We start from the raw sequence: 9122 nt of genomic DNA, 5'->3' as shown, positions 1-9122 counted from the left end.
AATACTTGACTACTCAGGATTCTACTTCCTGCCTGCAAAGAACACATGATAAACTGGACTGACAGCATGACTAAAGCTTTCCAAGATCTGAAGCAAGCTCCTACCAAAGTTCCAACACTGGGTCTGACTATGAACTGCCATTCCTGCTATGTGCCACTGAAAATGGGATTGCAACAGCAACAGCCCTCACTCAAGAACATAGTGGTAACTTTTGCATTTTACTCCAGGACTTTACCAGTAGTGGTTCAATGTATGCCTGCATCTTGTATAGGCGAGGTAACCTAAAAGAGATCAGTGAATGCTAAATAGTTGCAGAGCGTGTAGCCAAACAGCATAGGATGGTGGTTTGTAGGATGACTGTAGTGACAAGGAAGATCAAGAGGACAAAGGCAGTGCAGAGAACAAAGCTGTGGAACCTGAAAAGGGAGGAGTGTTGTATGGTTTTCAGGGTGAAGTGGAGAAAGGCCCTGGCTGGTCAGGGGGAGCTTCCAGATGATTGGACAACTACAACTGATGTGATCAGTGAGACAGGTATGAGAGTACTGGGTGTAGCATCTGGAGGGAAAATCGAAAAGGAGACTTGGTGGTGGAATGAGGAAGTGCAAGAGTATATGACAGCAGTTAGCAAAGAAGGACAGGGACACTGGGGGACTGAAGAGAACAAACAGGAGTACAGGGCGATACAGCGTCAGGTAAAGATAGAGGTACTAAACGCAAAACAAAGGGTGTACGATGACTTGTATGCCCAGTTGGACAGTAAGGTGGGAGAGAATGATCTATACAGGGTGGTGAAACAGAGAAATAGCGATGGAAAGGATGTACAGCAGGTCCGGGTGATTGAGGATAGAGATGGAAATGTATTGACAGATGCTATAAGAGTAATGGGAAGGTGGAAAGAGTACTTTGAAGAGCCGATGAATGTGGAAAATGAATGAGAGGCAAGGGTAGAAGAGGTGACTATTATAGACCACAAGTAGTAGAGATTAGTAAAATTAAAGCGATGAAAGCATTGAAGAGGATGAAGAGTCGAAAGGCAGTTGGTCCTGATGATATACCTGTGGAGGTATGGGAGTGTCTAGGAGAGGCAGCGGTAGATTTTTTTGGTAATAATGTGCCAATTCAATAGATGGGTAAAAGTTTATCCTACCACAAGGGGATAATCCAAAACTGTCTGTAAAATTATGTGTAAGGAATTCATTCCTACATTTGGAATACCAACCAGTATCAATAGTGATAGGGGACCAGCATTCGTATCATAAGTAACTCAGCAGATGTGTAAAGCTATGCACATCCAATGGGACCTACATATCCCATATCACCCTCAAAATTCTGGGTTAGTGGAAAGAATTGATAGAATCATTAACTCTAGACTCACCAGAACTATGGTGAGCAGTGACCAAAAATGGACTGAGTTATTACCAGCAGTGCCAGCAGGAATAAGAATGACTCCCTCTTCCAATACCCAATTATCACCATTTGAGATTATCATGGTAAAACCACTCCCGATGCCACAGTCAGGGTCAATGGGTGCTCCATTACTAGCAGCCGATTTAAAGGAAGCACAACTTAGCTATGTGAATAATTGCTTAAAAGTTCTTAACCATGTTTGAGCCCAAAGTGTCTCTCTCAACCTTTACCTTCCACAGAACAAACCCATGCATTCTTGACAGGAAACTTGGTCCAAATCAAATGACTGGATCAAAGGAAAGTCGGTGAACCAGCCAATTCAGAACCACAACAGGTCATCGCCATTAATAGAGCAAGCTGTCTAGTTGGGCAGACTAGTGGGGCAGGAATTTGGTATCACATTACATTTTGCGTATATCACCCAAATGCCAAACATGCGAGGATAACAATTGGATGATGCCCACATCAACTAGATCATCCCAAAGTGTCACATCTGTGGAACAATCAGTAAACTTTGTTCACGGATCCCACTTAACCATGCCTAAACCTGTTCAAAATGCTTGGTGAGATTCCGTTAAAACAGCTGTAGAGGCCACAGTCGGAAGTGAGGATTGTTTTGTTTGTCGATCTTATTGTCTGCAACTAATGCACCTAGTGTCTGTCCCTATCAACATCTCAGAAGTAACCACCAGACATGTCTCAGTGATGGATAAGAAACCGCCTTCACAGCTTTAACAGCTTTAACCCACTCTCATGATGGGCCACAGAATGGTATTACGTATGTGGAAACATTTCTTACACCAGAACTACAGTGTCAGAGATACCTGAGGCTCCATCAGTAGTACCAATGGCCACCCTCCCTCGGTTGCAACGAAATTATGGCAATTCCTCTGACAGCCAACCTTTAGGACACTTTCCCTATACATGCTCTGTTATCTGGGTATTAGCATCCCACCCTTGTTAAAATCTTGTTAAATTACTATCTCTCTAAACAATGGAGCAAAATCAGTGGCATATGGTGGATGTGTGGAAATAGCACCCTCCGACCAATTCTCCCCTGGAAATTTGTGCTCTAGTCACGATGGGGGAAAACATCGACAAATTAGTATGAACACCCAAACAATATAGACAAAAATGGTCCGTAGACTCTCATGCAGATTTAAAAGTACATGTAGGATGGAATAGTTTGCTAGAGGGAGTCCCAACAGAATTCCATACAGGAACTTGTATATATTGTCTTGAGCCCAAATTGGACATAAGGGAGGTTTTTGTGCTATGCTTGGTGAAAAATGCTGTACATTCATTCTTAATAACACAGCAGAAAACTGAGACTTTACAAATGCCATGAATAAACAGAACAGTTTGTTGAAGGAAATAACTAGCAATGCAGGACAGGGAAGCATTTGGTTAGATAAATGGCTTCGTAGACTTTTCGGCCATTGGGACCAGACAATCCAACTATTGGCCTCGACTGTTGGTGGTATTATAGTTACATTTGTTGTAATAAGATGATGTGTAATCCCAATATGAGGAAAATTAGTGACAACAATTATAAACAAATCTGTAGGGTTAGCAATGCTTAATATGCTCAATGACACACCAAACAGACCTATCTACCCAGTAACTATCATATTACAGAAAATATGATTTGTTGTCAATTTATGACATAGGGGGGGAACCGTTTGATTTCCCTGTATTTCCCTGAGGCTTCCCTGTACTTTTCCACTTCTCTCTCTGAGACACACTCCCATTGATGCTCTCAAGGTCCTGCAATGGTCTTGACGATGGGTACTGTTCCACATTCCATCTTTATCTGTTCCACTACCTGTTTTGTGTGCATTGTACATTGTACTTCTCAATTCGTGTATTTTATACCCCTTTGTATTAAAGGGACACACAATAACCAATAAATCTGAATCCTGGAAGACAAGCTGACACAACTGCTGTCTCTGTTTTTCTCCTGTCAGCTAGGAGATCCGGGCCCTAGCCTTGGACTAAGAGGACAAGAAGGGCCCGCCACTGTGGTTCCCGGGGACATCACCTCTACCTCGCCTCAAGTATGTCCTCAGCATTGGGGAGTGAATTGATGTATGTCTATATATGGCTTGTGATTAGCTGGTGACAGGGTGAACCACCCCTATCAACAAATGACAGCTGGGGTAAGCTCTAGCGCCCTGCAATCCTTATCCAATTATGAATGCATTCAGTAATGAATGGATATTGTTAATAGTTCAATATCAAGAAGAGAACACAAATATTCTCTCGCCGTCGTAAGAATGTAAAGTAGCAAGGAAGATGTGCGCAGCATTTCATGACTGAACCATACGCCCAAAACTCTTAATTTTGAGGATGTGAAGATGAATGTTGGCAGCACATGGGACATTTAATAACTGTTTGAGTAAATCTTTCATCATCACTTGTCAAAGTGAACTCTTTGACTCAAAAAAAAATGGTCAGTTATGCAAATATTCACACTTTATAGTACTTGACTAATTCATGGTAGCCTCCTCAGCCAGCATTTTACAGACATTGATTTGAAATGTATGAAACCTACTTTTACTGTAAATATGACATTCAGGGTGGCAGAGCTGGAAATGTTCACAAGTGTTCATTGTTCAGCTTTTGTTTCTTTTTTTTGCAAAGGATAAGACCAGACTAAACCTTTTGTTAAAATATTTGTTGTAGACAATGGTATCAATGGGAGGAGAGGAGGCAGGGTGTGGATAGCCTTCCTGCTTTACTTAGAGTTTCAGGAAACATCTTTGTCCAACTGATTCTAGAAATTCAAATCTGCAGATAATGTAGCGTTTAGTGTTTTAAAGGTCTGAGGCTTTTTCTCACCACAGAGTTGCCTAGATTTCTGAGATGTCTTTGCTCAAAAAATCAAAACCTATAAAAAGAATATGATACTGAAGTATGTTCTATTGTTTGTTGGGCTGATTGAATTTCCAACCAAATAGAATCCTCACAGTCTATGTGTGTGGGTTAAAAATGAAACTGAACACTACATAAGACTCCATGCACAGCATAATGGTCAACCCTCCCACTCCTGAGGCAATCAAGGACAACATGTCTGCATTAAATGGAAATGCTGAAATGCTGTGCTGTCACTCCTCAGCCAGTTACTGACAGTTACTACTAAGAAGTCTAACTTGACCTTTGACTTTGGAAATTCGCCTTCTTGAAGGTTTGAAGAAAAGAGTTTATCGTATGCTGATGTCTTCGTCCAGCATGACCACGACTTTGGTCACGCATCAAGTGAAACACCATATAAACTTAAAAGATGAAACAACTGTCAAGCAAAGATCACGACCCATTCATCCCATTCATGACAATGAAGCTGTAAGGAAACACATGCAAACTCTGGAGGCAGAAGTGATTCATGAATCAGAGTCTCCCTACCCCTAATACGACATGCCTATGCACTTCCCAATCTTGAAGATGCCTTTTCAGCCCTTGCTAGATCAAAATGGTTTTTGGTTATGGATCTCAAGTCAGGGTATTACCCCTGAAATGGAAGACCCTGATAAGGCAAAGACTGCTTTTGTATGTCCGTTGGAGTTTTATGAATTTATGAATTTAACCGTATGCCCCGAGGGATTGCTGATACACCAAGTAACCTCCAAAGGTTAATGGAGAGGTGCACAGGAAATCTTAACCTGAAAGAAGTACTAGTATTTGTAGATGATGTAATAGTCTTTTCTAGCCCTCAGAAGGACACAAAACTTGACTTGTGCTCCAGAAGTTAAGAGAACATTGCTTGAAACTGTCTTCAGCAAAATGCAGTTTATTCCAAAGCTGAGTGCACTACCTGGGCCACATTGTTTCAAGAAAAGGTGTAGAAACTGATCCTGAAAAAGTCAGTGCTCTCCACACATGGCCTAGACCCCAAACCCTCAAAGAACTGAAGTCATTCTTAGGCTTTGCTGGATATTACCATTGCTATGTGAAGGACTATTCAAAAATAATAAAACCTCTGAATGATCTTACAAAGGGCTACCCACCCTACAAGAAGGGAAAGTGAGTAACATCTAGCCCAGTAATGTACTTCCCCCTGTGAGAAGTGATATTGAGCTCATAACAGGTGTCACGCCTATTTCTGGGGCTGAAGTTACTGTAGCAGTCAAAAAGCTCCTCAGTAGTGGGGCCCCGTTGGGTGGATGAGGACCGTTCTGGCTCCCTCAAGGCTCTGGATGCTGTAGGGCTGTACTGGCTGACACGAGTCTGCCGCATTGAGTGGATGTTAGGGACAGTGCCGCTGGACTGTTAGATCAACGTGGTGATCCCCCTTTCATGGTTTGCCCAACTAGTCTACATATCTTTTGTGGATCTGGAGAAGGCACTTGACTGTGTCCCAGGCTCATACCAGCTATTTGGTCCCTGTATGATCGGTGAGCTTGGTCCACATTGCCGGTTGTAAGTCACAAGTTCACAAGTGAGGGAGGGATGGAGTGGGAGGTCGACAGGCGGATCGGTGTGGCACCTGCAGCAATGCAGACTCTGTACCGATCTGTTGTGGTGAAGAGGGAGCTGAGCCAAAAGGCGAAGCTCTCAATTTACCAGTCGATCTAAATTCCCACCTCCCCTATGGTCACAAGCAGTGGGTAGTGACCGAAAGAACAAGATCGCAGATACAAGCGGCCCAAATGAGTTTCCTCCGCAGGGTGGCAGGACTCTCCCTTAGAGATAGGGTGAGAAGATCCGTCATCTGGGAGGAGCTCGGAGTAGAGCCACTGCTCCTCTTCGTAGAGAGGAGTGAGTGAGATGAGGTGGCTGGGGCATCTGGTCCGCATGCCACCGAGACGCCTTCCAGGCATGTCCATCTGGGAGGAGACCACAGGGAAGACCCAGGACATGCTGGAGAGACTATGTCTCCAGGCTGGCATGGGAACACCTTAGGGTCCCCCCCCAGGCAGGAGGTCTTGAGGAAGTACAAAGAGAAGATTTATGGACGTGGTTAGAGATGATATGAAGGTAGTTGGTGTGAGAAAGGAGGATACAGAGAATAGGGTTAGTTGGAGAAAGTCGATTCGCTGTGGCGACCCTGAAGAAAAAGGCTGAAAAGAGAAGGAGAAGAAGAAGAATCAGACGACCACAACGATATAGGATATACTAAAGTGGATTAAACATTAACATTAACGCTAAGTGCATTTGTGACTGTGATAACTCATAACAATTCTCAACATCTATTCAAGAGCAATTTTTTTGGGGGGGACTTAATTAATGTGCATTTGATGTTTTGGCAAGATACTGCTCGACGCTTTATTTTCTTTCTTCCCAGAACAATGTTGGAGCGACCATCATCTGGGGGGCTCAACATCCTGAATAGACTGAAAGCCTCAAGCATGCAAAGAGACACAGACTCTGGACAAGGACAATGTGACAAGGAAATAATCTGGTCCTCACCACCCTTGGCACTACACTGTGATTTGAGACTGCTCAAGTGCTGCAGCCCCGATTGTGTTGGAGTTTTCTTTATTGATAAAAACTGCATTAGAAATGTGGCTTACTCTTGTTGAGGGGGAAAAAATACTTTCATCTACATCTTCAGTGATCCCAGGATACCATATCTATCATATGTAACAACACATCACTTTCCAAGAAGATTTCATTGACATCATTCACTGGACAAGAAGGCACTCTACTTGGACACGGCAGATGTGTTAAAGTCTCTGAGGAGGGTGAACATGCAAAAGGCCCTGGGCCTTGATATTTTACCTGGGCAAATGCTTGGAGAATGTGCAGCTCAGCTGGCTTGTGTCCTGATGGACCTTTTCAACACATCGCTGGACCACGCCACAGTGCTTCAAGTCAGCCACCATTTCCAGTAAAGAAACTGGGACCCCTGGGCTTTAGCACCCCTCTCTGGAGCTGGCTGCTGGACTTCCTCACTGTCAGACCACAGTCAGTTCGGGATGGACAGAACAGCTCCAGGATCATCTCCCTCAGCACAGGCTCCCCCCAGGGCTGCATCCTCAGCCCTCTGTTGTTCATTTTGATGACTCACGACTGCTTCCCTAGACAGCCAAAAATTACTCTGTGAAATCCGCGGATGACACAACAGTGGTCGACCTCATCAGGGGCAACCTGGCCTACAGAGAAGAGGTGGAGCAGCTGGTGCAAAGCAAATAGCCTGATCCAGAATGTGGATAAGACAAGAGAGATTATGGTTGACTTCAGAGAGAACCAGCCCAGCCCACCCCACTTATCAATGACACGACAGTGGAGATAGTCAACAAAACTAAGTTCCTAGGGGTGCGCATCACAGACAACCTCACTTGGTCTGTGAGCACTGCATCATTGGTCAAAAAGGCACAACAGTGGACATTTTTCCTGCATTGGATGAGAAGAGCCTCATTGCCTGCTAGCCTACTACCTTACATTCTACTGAGCACCATAGACAGAATCCTGACCAACTGCATCTCTGTCTGATGGGGAGGCTTCAGAGCGATATATATTTCACTACTGTGACATTTTTCTCTCGTGCATATGACCAATTGCTGCTATTTAACTACACTGCCATCTAACTGTTGCCGTTCGCTGTTGTAAACATTAACTTTCAATCTACACTTGACCTATTTGCATTTTACTGTGCTTTATATCCAGATACCATACAGCTGATGCTTGTGCAAACGAAATTTCGTTCTGTGCACACCTGCTGCATACAGAATGACAATAAATTCTGTCAAAGTCTAACTAGACAGGGAGTCTTTGTGACAGATCCCCAGACACCGCAGACTATTCCTATTCTTGGGAGGTCAACGGGGCAGCAATCCCACTGTAATTCTGAACAAAACCGACAGTAGAAGTTGGAAACCTAAGAAAGTACTGGTCTTTCTTTATGCTACAATAATGGGCCAGTTAGCTATCTATTTAATCTTCCGGCAATCCATAAAGATTCCTTAAGTGCCCATCGAGTAGCCCAAAAATGCAACTTTATTGAGGTCAACCTGGCATTTCTCACCCCCTAGAAATAGATAATTCTGGCAAACTATGGAAAGATCTTGGCACACATGATGTGTTCAGAAATATTTTGAGTAAATCAAGAAGTTGTCAATATAGACAATTATGGATTTGTTCATAAATTCATTTCATAAAACTCCAAAATATGGCAGGACGAGTCGCCAGTCCATAAGGCACGAGGTAGTCACAGTGGCCTGTGTGGATTGCGAATGCAGTTTCTCACTCGTGACATTCTGATTCAAGTGAGGTTGAAGGCTCACCTGAGGTCCAGTTTGGTGAAAGTCTGTGCTCCTGAGGCTGTTTCGGGGGCGTTCCAGGGGCGTTGGAACTAGGGGGAGTTGGTACCTGAGTTAAACAGAGACCCGAGTGAGGGTCTTGTTATCTATACAGGGGTTCGGGCCACCATCTTGTATGGCTATGAGGAAAAACTTGATGTGGCAGGCGAAGTGGACGAACAGATATAGCCTTGTTTGAGCCCTTCTCGAATATAGCTGTCATGTGATTCTTGCCTGGGAACCGATAAGGGATAGGCTCAGTGAGTGGGGTATTATGTCCATGCAGTAGTCCCAAAGATGAAGTGGGGGCAACTGAGAGACTCATGCAGGGCAAAAGACATCATGACGTCAAGCATTACCGTGATGGGTAACATGAGAGAATCTCTGTGGAGCGTTGTTCCTGTGGACTCAACTGAGGTTGAAGGGCTCTCCCTGTGAACAGAGAAGTAATGTCTTGGCTTGTCAGTCAGGAACTTT

General features: G+C 43.9%; 1 pseudogene; it reads right to left on the bottom strand.

Moving 5' to 3' along the window:
- Positions 1-301: 301 nt before the first annotated feature.
- LOC147237441 (uncharacterized) lies at positions 302-1119 on the bottom strand (annotated as a pseudogene).
- Positions 1120-9122: the final 8003 nt, after the last annotated feature.

The sequence above is a fragment of the Fistularia commersonii genome, chromosome 1, assembly GCF_037954325.1.
Source record: "Fistularia commersonii isolate RoL2024-O1a breed Wild chromosome 1, RoL_Fcom_v1.0, whole genome shotgun sequence".
In the NCBI taxonomy this organism is placed as follows: Eukaryota; Metazoa; Chordata; class Actinopteri; order Syngnathiformes; family Fistulariidae; genus Fistularia; species Fistularia commersonii.
Note: the sequence above shows the minus strand (reverse complement) of the source record. Positions and strands in the feature narration are given on the sequence as shown.